General features: G+C 45.4%; 1 protein-coding gene across 1 annotated transcript in view; it reads right to left on the bottom strand.

Annotated features, from left to right (window-relative positions):
* LOC122385549 (putative transcription factor capicua) overlaps window positions 1-15,875 on the bottom strand; it is a 122,687-nt gene that overhangs the window by 2,066 nt on the left and 104,746 nt on the right. The gene's annotated exons all lie outside the window — the stretch shown is intronic.

The following is a 15,875-nucleotide window of genomic DNA, read 5'->3' on the forward strand; positions in this document are numbered from 1 at the left end:
AATGTAACAGAATTACGACCTATCTGGATGGAATTCGATTGCTCTTTCTAATGAGCGGCTTTCCAAAGCTGTAGGATACACGGTTGCGGAGATACAGTCGATCTTAGTTAGGGGGCTCACTTTTTTGGAACACCCTATATATATATATATATATATATATATATATATATATATATATATATATATATATATATATATATATATATATATATATATATATATATATATATATATATATATATATATATATATATATATATATATATATATATATATATATATATATATATATATATATATATATATATATATATATATATATATATATATATATATATATATATATATATATATATATATATATATATATATATATATATATATATATATATATATATATATATATATATATATATATATATATATATATATATATATATATATATATATATATATATATATATTCGTATAGTTTGGCAGAACGTTTTCCTTTATTGCAGTCTCATTAAAGACCAGGGCATTTTCAGCTTTCACCAGTTTCCGTGTGGTGGCTTCGATTTGTCGGAATGTTTTTCGTTGATGTTTCGGTAGTTTAAATAAAAGTTCACCGATGCTCATGATCTATTAACGTTTCAAAACACTCATGTTTCATCTTCAGAATAAAATGAGCAAGCATACAATCGTTACATATGTTACAGGCAAAGTGAAAACTCGGGCATTTTGCAAAATGCCTAGGCAGTTTGCAAAATGCCTGACCGGCCAGGCATTTTGCAAAATGCCCAGGCAGTTTGCAAACTGCCTGACCCACCAGGCATTCTGCAAACTGCCTGAAATATTTTCCCAGACATTTTGCAAAATGCCTGACATCAAACTCGCACTAGCGACGATGTATAGGTAAGCATCATTTGTAACTGCCGCTTACAAAAGTTAATCGCTGTCAATGCGCACCAAGTGAGGGGACACTGCGTTCTCCGGGTAGCGCCGCCGAGTTCAGGTCACTGAGCCCCAGCGGCCGTCGGGTGCCGAGCACCGGGCGTGGTTTCGTGGGTAAACATGCGCTCGATACAATGATTGTACTGTTTCTAAGAGCTCTTGGTGGCTTTTTGGAAATATTATGGGTGGATATTGATCAGAAAAGAATACTCTTCCAATTTACGAAAATTTGATTGTTACACGTTTAGGTACATTATCAATCGTCTCTGCCGGAACAGCTGCCCACCAGGGCAGAATACTGGACATCGCAGCTTTTATACACACGGCTACAACTCCGCATATACGAAAGGTACGGAGACGGTCGCTCAAGTCCATTCAGCGTTGGCTCCATCTCGACAGAATTGACGCAAAACGTATAGGTATACAGAGTGTCACGAACTTGATACGCGGTTGGCGCGGTCTTGTCCCTACATGTCCCTCCTGAGTGCTGAATGGATGTAATTTTAACGGGTCCGGCACCAGGGCATCTGGTCCAGGGCACTCGGCATCTAAATCGGCCATCCCCCGGTATCTGAAGATTTTACCCTGAAGCTGAAGCCGCTCAACCTCAGGCTGCAACCCTGACTTACCGTTATCCAAGGCTATAGAACTCCAGGTAAGGACACCAGCCGTTTGACCTTGAACGCCGCCGGCCGGCCGATGACGTCATTGGAGGCAAGCCGGCTCGGCGGACACACAGGGCGAATGCATAACAGAGGGGCGTTGGAACGTTGCGGGAGTCAGGAAGATATTTTAAAGTGGTTGCATACCACCATTGTTTGTTGATTGATCTACAGACTGCATCCTTTTAAACCTCGATGCATCCTAGGCCTGGATGGTGCGTACATTCGTGGAACGATCACCCCGTCCGACGTCCGTGGTCGAAGCTGTCATAGTATTTAAGACACTAAGACGGGTGCAATAACGGCGATCCGATCCCGTCTCTGGCGAATTTAGAGAGGTCGTAAGGACCCAGGCCGAATCTGACCGTCTATTTTTAGGGAAACGGGGTGGGTGAATTGACAGCCGATGGCTTAAGAGATGATGAGAAGGGATCCCGTCGTCGATTGTTGTTTGACAGACAACACATGTTGTACTGGGCGTATGACCATCAGAGGTAATGCCTGAACGTAGGCAAGCATAATTGGTCTGTCATATTGTTTAGGAATATAAAATGGTAATGGAGACCATTGAGGATTAGGGTGTGTCGACAGAGGGGTTTTTCTCACAGATTCGCGTTAGACAAAGATATAAATTGGCGGGAGCATGCCAAAACACTAGCCCTGCAGTTGGTTTTGCGTAAAAATGCGATTTGACGAGGCTCGGGCAGGTCGAAGTTACAGCGAAAAAGTCGCAGTCGACGGTGCTGCCACCTACATTGCCAATAACGGGCACTATCATATCGTTATAATTGGGGTAGTTTCAAATGAGAAATGACTTCTATTTTTGTTCAAACTGCTTAAGAAGAAATAAAACAATTCGGAAACATACATTTTTCCCATATATCGCGTTCCATTTTTTCCTGTTGAGTTGTTAGGAAAGTGGTAAATTTCAAGGTTGACGGCTAAAAAACGAAACAGGAGGAACAGAGCAGGAATCACCAAGACGTGCGCCGCGCCGATGCTGTAGCCTGTAGATAAGGGGTGAGCAACAGAACCAGCATACCTAACGATTTTGATTAGTGATAGATATTTTTCTCTAAATGAAAGACTATTAGTAACTAAGGCAAGCCTTCTAATATAGGTATCGACAGGGTTGCGGTAAAAGGTACAATCGATGGCACATTACAATTATTCTGAGTTGGGAAACAACACTCTTCAGATACCTACCATCAACAACCTCACTATCTCCTATATGGGAGCTATTTCATCTGATTCCAGCGCCCTGAAAACAAACAGGTTATCATCAAAAATTTCTGTATTAGCGCCTACCGACATATGCTGAATGACGCTATCAATACCCAACATTTGTAAAAGGTGATTCGCCACACAGCCCGCCGGCGTCGGAGGGGTTGAATCAGTGAGCCAGATTGCCAGCGACTCACCGCTGAACTACCGGGCGTAACAAAACGGACGATGCGACATGACTCAGAGATCATCACAGACGCGACGGTAAGCCGCCAACATCTCCTCTGATGTACCTATGCTTTAAAAATGTTGGCCAAAATTTAAGATCTATGTTATCTAGTGCTAATATTTGGGTTTTCGGTTTTTCTAATCCCCTCTATTTCACGGATTGCTTGAAAAAAAGCTAGAGGGTTTCTTTTTACCGATGTCAAGTGGTTTTAGTTCAAAAGATTGGTGGTGCTGCTACTGGCAACAGTATTGGCGCAATATAACCGTTCTTTAGTCAACATGTCAATAATATTGACACAATCAATGACCACCGACTCTCACTGAATGTGTCTTCCTGTGTTCCGCAGGAAGCTGAGCTGTGACTGACTGGCCATTGCGTGTCATCAGTTCGGCCAGTAGCGGCGGAATACCTTCAATTAAGGGGGGTACTGCCGACTTTTGGTCCCATTCATTCCATGCAACGCCCATAGGGCTAATGTTAAAATGCCAAAATCAAAGGGGGCACGGTGCCGCGGTGCCCTCCCCGTTCCGCCGCCTATGAGTTCGGCTTGACAAGGGAACCGCGAGGTGGCAGATAGCGACATTACGTATCTGAACGAGGGTTCCGCACGAGCTCAGATGGGGCGGGGTGGGGCACGACACCTGGCGGGCTGCTGGGATCGTGCTCACGATCGAGCCCCTGCTGCCCGCCCGCGCGCCGCCGTGGGAGGTGGCCGCCTGCCCACACGTCACATTCTCCCTGGACATCGGAGCGTTGCGGCGGGACGCCCCACCTGACGAACTGCACCAGGCGGCGCAGAGACACCTAGCGTCCCTCCCCCAGCAAGCCATCTGGGTTTGGACGGATGCGGGAGTCCGCAGCGGAGGAGCAGGAGCCTTTGTGGAGTGGCCGGACGGTGCAACCGACGAGCTACGCGTCCCTGCCGGTCAACTCTGCTCGAGCTTCAGGGCGGAGATGGTCACACTCCGCGCGGCCCTGAACCACCTGCGCGACCACCCGCACCAGCCGAGCGCGCCGATCACCATCTGCTCGGATTCGCAGTCGGCCCTCGCGACGCTGAGAGAGGGCCCGGCGTCCCAGAAGACCCTGCTAGGAGCCGCCATTTGGACCGAACTAGCGGCCCTGGCCGGTCCGTCCCGCCGGATCCACCTACAGTGGGTGCCGTCCCATTGCGGCGTCGACGAAAACGAGCGCGCCGACCAGATCGCCAAGGAGGCGACCGCGCTCCCCCAGGCGGCGGTCCCGGTGGACGTCGCTACCGCCCACCGCGCGGCCGCCAGACTGGCCCGCGACCGCACCATCGCCGCCTGGCCGGAGGGCTGGTACCGGACCCTGATGGAGAACCGGCTGCCGCCGCCGGCCGCGACGGGGGACAGATCGTCGGCCGTCGACGTCCACCAGCTCCGCGCGGGCCACTGGTCAGGATCCCGCCAATACCTTCACCGGATTGGACGGAACCCTTCCGATGATTGCCGCCAGTGCCCTGACACCGACTGTGCGGCGGGCCGGTGCACCGTGTGCCGGGAGGAGGCCACACGCCCCGGCACTTCTTCTTCCGGTGCCCGGCCCTCATGGGCTGGCGTCTCCGGATGTACGGAACGATTTTCCTGAACCCGGAAGACGTCCGCGACGACGGAGAGGTGGCGGCCCTGGCGGCCGCCGTGAGGGACCTCCAGAGCCGCACGGCTACACCGCGGTGACGCGGCTGGAGGGAACACACAACAACAACAACAACAACAGCTCAGATGGCCTTCGGTTACATTTTTCGTTGCGTCTGTGATGATCTCTGAGTCATGTCGCATCGTCCGTTTTGTTATGCCCGGTAGTTCAGCGGTGAGTCGCTGGCAATCTGGCTCACTTATTCAACCCCTCAGACGCCGGCGGGCTGTGTGGCGAATCACCTTTCACAAATGTCGGGTATTGATAGCGTCATTCAGCGTATGTCGGTAGGCGCTAATATAGAGATTTTTGGTAATAACCTGTTTGCGCCTGTCCCGTAGCTCAGTTGGTAGAGCATTGGACTCCCGGTAGTGAGAGCCCGGGTTCGAGACGCTCCGGCGCTCGATATTTGAGACTCCTGACGGGGATGGTCTGCGGTTGGTGGGAGCAGCCGCAGCCAGTTGAAGTCAGTTGAGTGGGACAGGCCGTGTCCGGCTTTGAAGGGCACGTTAAACTTTGGCATCTAAATTCTCCCGTTACCCGGAATTGCGCGATCGGACGGTAGGGGTCGGGGTCTACGCAACAAGCTCTGCTTAGCGTGGGCTTCGGCTCTGTCAATCCGTCCATTCAAACATTCGAGCTAAATTTATAAAAAAAAAAAGTTTTCAGGGCGCTGGAATCAGATGATATAGCTCCCATATAGGAGATAGTGAGGCTGTTGATGGTAGGTATCTGAAGAGTGTTGTTACCCAACTCAGAATAATTGTAATGTGCCATCGATTGTACCTTTTACCGCAACCCTGTCGATACCTATATTAGAAGGCTTGCCTGAGCTACTAATAGTCTTCCATTTAGAGAAAAATATCTATCAGTAATCAAAATCGTTAGGTATGCTGGTTCTGTTGCTCACCCCTTATCTACAGGCTACAGCATCGGCGCGGCACACGCCTTGGTGATTCCTGCTCTGTTCCTCCTGTTTCGTTTTTTAGCCGTCAACCTTGAAATTTACCACTTTCCTAACAACTCAACAGGAAAAAATGGAACGCGATATTTGGGAAAAATGTGTGTTTCCGAAAAGTTTTATTTCTTCTTAAGCAGTTTGAACAAAAATAGAAGTCATTTCTCATTTGAAACTACCCCAATTATCACGATATGATAGTGCCCGTTATTGGCAATGTAGGTGGCAGCACCGTCGACTGCGACTTTTTCGCTGTAACTTCGACCTGCCCGAGCCTCGTCAAATCGCATTTTTACGCAAAACCAACTGCAGGGCTAGTGTTTTGGCATGCTCGCGCCAATTTATATCTTTGTCTAACGCGAATCTGCGACTATCGACACACCCTATTGAGGATATTATCTCTACATTACGGGAATTCACTAATTACTACGGCCCATAGGGGCACCGCCGGAGCTGTTTTTTTGCCATCGGTCCCAGGCAACTCCAGGGAGCTGCAGTACCCGGCGGCCAAAGCGGCCACCTCGTCGACTCGCAGGTCCTCTGGGATTCCGTGATGCTTTAGTGCTTCACCCACAGAAGCACGGGCATAGCAGTAGGATGTGGGGCTAGGTGTCTGTCCACCTCTTCATTCAAAGAACAACGTGTACAGCGCCTGGTCCCGCCGAAGCTCGGTATCGACCGTGACTTATTCACAACTGGCGGATCCAGGAAGCGGTATTGGACACTGCGGGGGCTTACCCCAAAAAGGTTTCTCGGAATTAATTTAAAAAACTCGGATTTCGATTCCTTGTGCACTGCTGTGCGGTGTGATTAACCAACATTTCCTCAGAAAAGTTGTGAAGTTTTCATTTATTCACGAAAATCGATTTCGGGCGCTGCCCTGGTTGTTGGGGAAGACATTTGCCCCAAATGCCTTCCCCTGGATCCGCCAGTGGCCGTTGCCCAGGGCTGGTAAAAATGCTGAATCTGCTACATACCAGATATTACGAGAAACTCTTTATTAGCTACATTGCCACAAATGTTCCTCACATCATTTCTGCTAGAGAAAATGATTTTACAAGTAATCAAAATTCTGGAGAGAGCTTTCCACTTTCATTTTCTATCTATTCTCAAATTGAGCTTTGAATGTTTTTATTTAGTTGGCTGTACACACAAAAACAGATACAGTGTCTTGCGTATGCCCCTGTGAATGTTCTTTTTCTTATTTTTTACTCTTTGTAGGTACTCACTATTCAGGTTTAGAAAAAGCATACAAATATCAAAATAACGTGCTGTAGGGCTTTCTCAGGGCAAGTTCCAGCACCACCTGAGAGCACCAGAGAGCTCCAGTGAGCCCTAGAGTTTTCCTATCAGCATTTCAGCAACTTCAGGATTCAGATGGTATCAGCCTACTCAGGCAGAAAGTATTTGAAAGAAATCAGGTTGATTTGGCTGCTCAGTCTGGTCAACAATTTACTATCATTGTGCATGCCGAACCCGCTGTACAAAAGTTGCCAGTTGCCACCAAACAAGGTTTAGAGTTAATACAATAATTGAACATGTAAGGAAGTAAATAAAAAATTATTTTCTGGGCGTTACTTGATCAATATTTCAATCAGATCTCACCTTCTGCGCAAATTCGATCATAGGTATCTCCCTATATCTTCACACATCTTGCTTTGCGAGCTGGGCGGCTACCTTGCTCTTTAACTGTGTACTGCACGCCGCTTTAGGGACAGTTGTCATTGCAACACTTGAAATTAGGCCTGGAATATCCCACTTTCCTAAAATAGCTGCAAAATAAAAGCTAAAATAGCTGAAATAATTCAAAAACACCCATAAACACTCATCAAACTCAACTGAACTATCCACGCGAAACGACAACTAGAATTGTCTCTAATGCGCCAGAAACAATGCATCAACAAAATACACAAACAGTAATGACGTAATTTCCATATTTTTGACAAGATTTCTTAATAAAACTTACAGAAAATGTTCATCATTTCTTTTAAACTCTAATTTGGTTCCAATTAGTATGATTTTAACAATACAATACATAAAAAACTGAATAAAATTGTGTATGACGTCATCAAAAAGGATTAAAGACGTTGCAGGACACTGTATCATAAAAGATGGCTTTTTAGAGATGTCATGGGCAGAATGAGTTGATTCTTTTCGTATTTTTATTGATCATTGAACAATGCCCTTTTGAAAACAATTTCTTTTGTTTCGTAAATATGTCATTTGAATATTTCACAAATAATGAAACTCCTTTTAGCAATATTCATAAGAAAGATAGCGCATAAAAAGGCGTAGCAGATACCTTTTGTTACGCGACTCAGAGTATGAAGAATTAGTAATGCTACAATGGAAACTGCTACAAAGAGCCGCCAGATTAGTCATAAAATGGAGCACAAAGCTGACGTTTTGAACTTGTGTTAGGCTTACAGATGTTTTGTTCTTATTCGCCGACGAGATCAAGGGCGGCGCCACCGTGGGGGCAGTGGGGGCAGACTGCCCCCACTGACAGGAGGCCGTGGGGGCAAGACTATGTTTTTGCCCCCACAAAACTTGGCTGATGTTGAAAAGGGAACAGAAGACCGGTGCAACATTCATGATAGGTGGTTATAATAGTACGCTTGTTTTTGATGGTCCCCGTATCAAGTGCATCAGCAGAACGTTCGTTCTCAGACCGTCTGTTGCATATCTCCTACTCCCACTCATTCTCCTACTCATTTTGATTCACCAGAAGGCTGCCATGTGATAGGTATGTATATATCCGGGTTATTTGGAAATGTATGTGGGTTACCCTAATGGAGCTTATTCTGGTATATTAATTGTGTGTGAGAGAATCGCACATATACGTACTACGCCTACGGGAAAAGGGAAAGTTCTCTTTTACCTAGTTCAGTACCTAGTCAGTACCTAGTTCTAGGTAGGTACTGACTATTGCTTTGAGGAATACACCATTTTACATCTCAACGAGCAACATAACGTTTTCACAGGTCTTTGTGTCTCGCAATCTAGTTTTATAGTTTTATTTACTGGCGACCTCAAGCCGGCCGGGCCCGGGGGTAATCCCAACCACCGCAGCCCGGGGGTAGCCCCCCCCCCCCACCTGTCTAACTCCGTAAATAAGGCAGCTACGGAAACAAAAATGGTACCAAACGAAAGGTATCTACGAGAAGATTCTAAAGCATCTAAACTTTTTGACCTCAAGCCAATTTTCAAGGTTAGAAGTCAAGGTCAAAGGCAAAAACCGGCACTTTTGTAGTGCTATTAAACATCTTTTGTGGTCCAGAGGACGGCATGATGCATAAAACCTGCTAAAATGGATGTTAAACGAAAGAAGAGAGTCTGGAGATTCCGATGATGTGCATAACATTCAAGTTCAAGATCACGGTCATGCTCAAAATTGACCACAAACTTTGCCACTTTTTCTTAAATCTTGTATACTAAATTCCGAGATGTTTTGAAGCTTAGCGGACCCCTATTTGTGCTTTACCTTACGATACAAGGCTGCTACAACTCAAGGTCAAAGCCACAAGAGAGTATCCTTGCTAGAGGCTATTTCACTTATTCAAGTCAGGCATAATAACTATGACATGTTTTGCCATCCCGAGACTCTAAATGAATGCTTAGAGCAAAATGGATGCCAGAATCGTGATCAGCGGCTACGAAATCATCACAAACGACCTTTCATGTGTCAAAGTCAACCAAAGGTCATTCGAGGTCACATGAGTGATGAGGTCAACGTAATATATATGTCATTCGACGTCGCTTGACAAGGCGAATGCGAAGGTACCTTTGCCGTAGCTCCAGGACCATTTTTGTTGAAATTATTTGCGAAAAAAACTAAAGCCCAGTTCGGGGTCGTTGACCTGACCTCTGACCTCAGGTCACCAAAGTTACTTAAGTATTTTTTCTAGGTCAAATGCTACACAACCGTGCTCATAATTTGTCTTTATTTATTTTATTTCTAAAACTATTTTGGCAGCTAGCTGAAGTTCACGTCTGTGACGCCGAAGTTTGCCGTGCAGGGGTCTAGAAAAATCGGCCCTGAGACGTTATCAAGGAGGCTAGGTCCAAATTTTTTGCTTCAAAAGATGTCAAATTATGTAGGTAATGGGAAATAAGGTACAACAAGTTTGGTCTTTCTGTCCCTAAGCGTTCGTGAGGTATCGCAAATATTCGCCAGGGGGAGGCGAAAACGCCCCCCCCCCCTCCGGGCCCGCGAGGGTTAATGGCTAAGCTCAATACGTATGCATTAAACCTGAAACCATAATAATTTTGAATGGCAACATCTAACTCGGGGCAAGGTGCTCATGGATTTTGCAGATTGGCGTATCAGACAACAGTCTGATCACCTCAAGCTTGCCCCCACTGGCGAAAATTCGTGGCGCCGCCACTGGCTGGTGGTACCTCTATTTAAAAAAAAAATGTGCGAATTTTGATGTTTTTATTGTATTTTTCTTTATGATGTACGGAAGAGAGAAATGTTGATTTTGCTACAATTGATGGACCAATAAAGCGATATCTGCTACCTACTGGGGTATGAAAGTATGAGAGATTTCCCAGCCCTGCCGTTGCCCCACTCCCGAGCTTGACTAAAGACGTCTTCAAACCTCACCAGAAACCGATGGTAAGGTGAATTTAAATCCAATAACTCATCTCTGTCTGCCCGCCTAAATATACTACACATGGTACAGCACCCGGCCCTGTCGGAGCTATGAGCCGATCGTGATATTTTCGGCTTTCCCGATCCCAAGCTCGATTAGAAACGTTCTCCTTCCCCACCCGATTGCTGATGTCAATTCAAATTCAATGTCTCATCTCTGTCTGCCCGACCATAACCCATTCATTGCACACCGTTCAGCGCCCGGCCCCGCCAGAAGTATCCTAGCGCGCTGAGCAGTTGCCTCCAGCCGCGTCATCGCGAGGCCCCGCGCGGCCCATAAATGAATACATTGCGCGAATAGCCGTGTCGCCCCCCTGGAACTCCCCGTTATCCATAAGTGATGCAGCTGGATTTCGACAAAACCCACCAAATCTGGACCATTCAGGACTAGATATTCAGACTTTTCAATGATGAGGCCGTGAGGTGATATTAGCCGTTTTCACGACGGCCATCTGGTACACATTTGGTTCACATCTGAGGCCTGTTCCACTGAAAACTTGTATTTACAAGTGTTTGTAGTTTACAATTCATAAGTATTTTTACCAACTACGTAAAAACCGATTTCACTAAGCTTCATCGCCAGTGGCACCTCCGATAAGCAAATGTTTGCAAATAAACTTGCAAACAGTAAAATTGTTTTTAGTCAAGAACTATAGCATGTTAAAGATATTGCTTCTTTGTATCAAATATTGTCTAGTATTCATGTCAAAAGCTGCCTAATCAAATTATAAATAATGATGCTGTTTTGGAAAAAGATATAAATGATAGTTCACATTGTCCTATTATTGAAAGAAAAAAAAAACACGCAAAACATTTGACAGCAGAAGACTGTTGAATGCAATTTTGGCGCGCGAATGACAAAACATGACGATATTTTAATACCGATTATTTTGCTTCTTAGGGTGTGTGCTAAGTAAAAATTGAGCATGAAACGACTCAACAAAGCACAGTTGTTCTAAATATATGACTTTTTTGCATTATTGCACAAAAAGCATCAAAATTCCGAACGTCAGGACCACTGGAATATCAGGTTTGCAATTACGATGTTTTCTTTCAAGTTTCTGGTCTTCGTGAAACAGAAAGTTTGCGATTCCCATGTTTTCTAGCAAGCCTTTTCTTGTAAAAAAGTTTGCAAATTTTAAACTCAAAATTCATGTTCAAAGGTTTCGTGAAATCCAAATCTCAAATGTTGGTAATTATTTCTTGTAAACTCAAGCTTTTTCTTTGTAAATACAAGTTTTATTTGTTAGTGAAACAGGCCTCTGGTGTAGATTAGGTGCATATTTGGTCAAATTAGGTTCATTGTGTCTCTTAGTAGCTATCAGCTAGGGTTGTACTAATTGCTTATATACCTCCTTTGTCATATTATCAGAGAGCATCATCGGTTAAAACACTGAAATAAATTCATTAAATAAAGATATTTGCTGTATTAAGAGAGATTAGGTGCATATTTGGTCAAATTAGGTGCACTCACCGGACAGCCCGTCGTGAAAACGGCTATTAGAGCTCTTCTTAGTCACTAACCGTCCCGACAAGCAGTTCTGGGCCAACAGCAGCTCAGAGGCGCTGCGCCGTCGAGACGGTGAAGCACCCACTGGGCACTGGGCATTCTCGTTTGGGGCATGATGGGCTACAGAGGCCTATTTGAGCTTCACCAGGTGCCGCGGGGACAGACCATGTGGCAGCTGATAACTTGTCAGCGAGGTGCTGGAGAACACTGACGCAACTACGATGCAATACATTTCGGGACACCAGTACAACATCCCGCAACAATTTCGTAACACCCGTATTCGTGACCGTGGAATGTGTCAATGTGAACACAACACATGTCAAATGTGTTGTGGGGTCAGTCACGGTGGAACGTTTATGATCAACGGCTGTAGTCAACAAAAACGGTGGAATATATGGAAACCCAGGCATTTTGCAAAATGCCTGGCGGGTCAGGCATTTTGTAAAATGCCTAGGCAGTTTGCAAAATGCCTGGTGGGTCAGGCAGTTTGCAAACTGCCTGGGCATTTTGCAAAATGCCTGGCGGGTCAGGCATTTTGCAAATTGCCTAGGCATTTTGCAAAATGCCCGAGTTTTCACTTTGCCTGTAACACATATACAGAGTCGGTTACATTCGCGCTCGAATGGTCATTAATTCACACTTATTTTTGCACAATCTAGCATTTGAATAATAGTTCAGGTGCACGCGACATTGCTTTCCAGGTATTGCCGAAATACTGTCGTTCATTCTGATATTCACATTAAAACCTTTTTACAATACATGCATACACATAAAGACACATTCTTTGATCTCCTATACAATTCTTCAGCCACTCCACAGTGCTAAAGTGACAGCAGATAAGGCTATCTGTTTGTTGATTGTGGGCGTTTTCTCCTTGATGTGTAGTGCTTCGAGAATCCGCAGTCGCTTTGGATCGTTGCATGATGCGATGATTGTCGTGTTCTCAACGAGTTGTGTTCGTGTCAAATGGGAGTTGTGGTGTATGCGCGAATGTTCTTTTGGTGAGCCCTCCCTCAGGTGCATTGTGATACGCCGGGAGAGTGTCGTGGTTGTGGCGCCAATGTAGCTAGCTGGATGAAGTCTGCAATCTTCATGTGGACAAAGGTATTGATAGACTACATTGACGCGCTTTAGTTTTTCACCAGTCGATAACAAGTTATTTTTCATTATCAGGCTCTTTGTTGTTTTTTTTTTGTAGTAAATCCGAAGATTGACTTTGTCATTTGGTTCAGTGCACCTCGCAAAATCATTGATCAGCCCACGAATGACTCTTTCATCTACTTTGTAAGACATTGACATAAAGTTGCGGTAGTACAAAGTAAGCATGTTCTTTTTGTCGTCCCTTTGCTTATCCTCACGTAACATCCTATCGAGATGTGCTTTAATTTCTTCATCAATTTCCGTGTTTGAATATCCGTTATTCACTAGTATCTGCTTAACCCTTTCAAATTCTACGTGTAAACTTGTCCAAGTAGAACAGCATACGAGCTCAGCACTATGAACAAAATCGCCTTCCTCGACGTGTGGATTGAAGCCGAAGACTCAGCACTATGAACAAAATCGCCTTCCTCGACGTGTGGATTGAAGCCGAAGGTGGAAAGTGTGTCACGTCCGTGTACCGGAAACCGACCGACGAAGGCAACTGCTTGAACGCCAAAAGTGAGTGCCCAGAGCGCTATAAATCCAGCGTCATCAGATCCTTCGTGCGCCGGGCCCTCGTGCATTGCTCGACGTGGGAGAAAGTGAACGCGGAGCTGACACGGATCAGACAAGTGCTGGTCAACAACGGCTTCAGCAACCGGCAGGTGGACGCTGAAATCAAGGCTCAGTTAGACAACTTACATGACGACAAAACCCGAAAGGAAAAGCAAGATAAAATTCACATCTTCTATCGAAGCCAGATGAACTCGGCATATTAACTGGAGGAGCGTGTCATTCGCGACATTGTCACATCGCATGTGAAATGTACTGACCCTGACAAACAACTCAACCTGGTTATTTACTACACCACCGCCAAAACATCAGGTCTCGTCCTCCAGAACAACATGCACGTGAAGAAGCTGAGACAAAAACAAAACGGTCACCTTCAACGCACCAACGTCATTTATCGGTACAATTGCCCCGAGGCCGGTTGTAGACGCCTCCACACCGATAAATACATCGGCGCGACGACCACCACACTATCGCGGAGGCTTACTTATGCATCTGCAAGAGGGAGCTATAAAAACACGCCAAACAACATCACAAGCGAGACATCACCCGACAAGACCTGGTGAACAACACTGACATCATCGAGACCTACAATGACCACCGCAGAATCTGGGTCAAGGAGGCTCTCTACATCCGCGAGTTCTCTCCGTTCATCAACATACAAACCCAGTCTTCGTTCACACTATCCTTGTAGAAATAATATCACGCTCATCCTGTGTGTCTTCTTAGGTATTATCGTGCCTATGTATGTGTACTTCGTTAGGTTTATCCTTGAAACATTAAAGTAGGAGTAGCGTGCTATGCAAATAATTTCCAAAAAAGCAGATACCGAGGATATTTAGACAACAAACTGCAGCCCAAAAAAGTGAAATTTTAAACTATGTCATTGTTACTTGGCTAAAACCTTCTTCTAAAACTTGTGACCATGATTATGCGATGTAATCGAAAGCTTAAGAATACAATTGAATGCCTTTCAAAGATTTCATTGATAATATTTAACTAAAGAACAAAAGAAACTAATTCGATCTCTAGAACATCTCTACTAAAAGTTTACCAAAGCGAATTCTGCTTTAACGTTCAATGAAACATGCCTTAATGAAAACAGACTGCCTGTATATACCAATATATATGTTACAGGCAAAGTGAAAACTCGGGCATTTTGCAAAATGCCTAGGCAATTTGCAAAATGCCTGACCGGCCAGGCATTTTTCAAAATGCCTAGGCAGTTTGCAAACTGCCTGACCCACCAGGCATTTTGCAAACTGCCTGAAATATTTTCCCAGGCATTTTGCAAAATGCCTGACATCAAACTCGCACTAGCGGTGATGTAGGTATAGGTAAGCATCATTTCTAACTGGCGCTTACAAAAGTTAATCGCTGTCAATGCGCACCAAGTGAGAAGACAATGCGTTCTCCGGGTAGCGCCGCCGAGTTCAGGTCACTGAGCCCCAGCGGCCGTCGGGTGCCGAGCACCGGGCGTGGTTTCGCTGGTAAACATGCGCTCGGTACAATAATTGCGCTGTTTCTAAGAGCCCTTGGTGACTTTTTGAAAATACTGTGGGTGGATATTGATCAGAAAAGAATACTCCATCAAATTACGAAAATTTGATCGTTACACGTTTACATTCTCAATCGTCTCTGCCAGAACAGTAGCCCACTAGAGCAGAATACTGGACATCACAGCTTTTATACACTTGGCTACAACTGTCAACTCCGTATATACGAAAGGTACGGAGACGGTGGCTCAAGTCCATTCAGTGGTAACTAGTTCCATCTCGACGGAATTGACGCAAGACGTAGTTTACAGATATCACGAAATTGATGCGCGGTTGGCCCGGTCTGTTATGTTGTCCCTCCCATGTCCCTCCTAAGTGCTGAATGGGTGTAATTTTACCGGGTTCGGCACCAGGGCATCTGGACCAGGGGGCTCGGCATCTATGTAAATCGGCCATCCCCCGGTATCTGAAGACCTTACCATGAAGCTGAGGCTGCTAAACCTCAGGCTGCAACCCTGACTTTATACCGTCATCCAGAAGTGATGCAGCTGGATTTCGCCAAGACCCACCAAATCTGGACCATTCAGGACCGCAGAGATTCAGACTTTTTCAGTGATGAGGCGATATTAGAGCTTTTCTAAGTCACTAGCCATCCCGACAGACAACTAGTTCTGGGCCAACAGCAGCTCAGAAGCGCTGCACCGTCGATGACAGTGAAGCATCCACTGGCGATTCTCGTTTGGGGCATGATGGGCTACATAGGCCTCTTTGAGCTTCACCATGTGCCGCAGGGACAGACCACGTGGCCGCTGATAACTTGTCAGCGAGGTGCTGGAG

This window comes from Amphibalanus amphitrite, unplaced genomic scaffold (genome assembly GCF_019059575.1).
Source record: "Amphibalanus amphitrite isolate SeventyFive unplaced genomic scaffold, NRLGWU_Aamphi_draft 000222F_arrow, whole genome shotgun sequence".
Classification (NCBI taxonomy): Eukaryota; Metazoa; Arthropoda; class Thecostraca; order Balanomorpha; family Balanidae; genus Amphibalanus; species Amphibalanus amphitrite.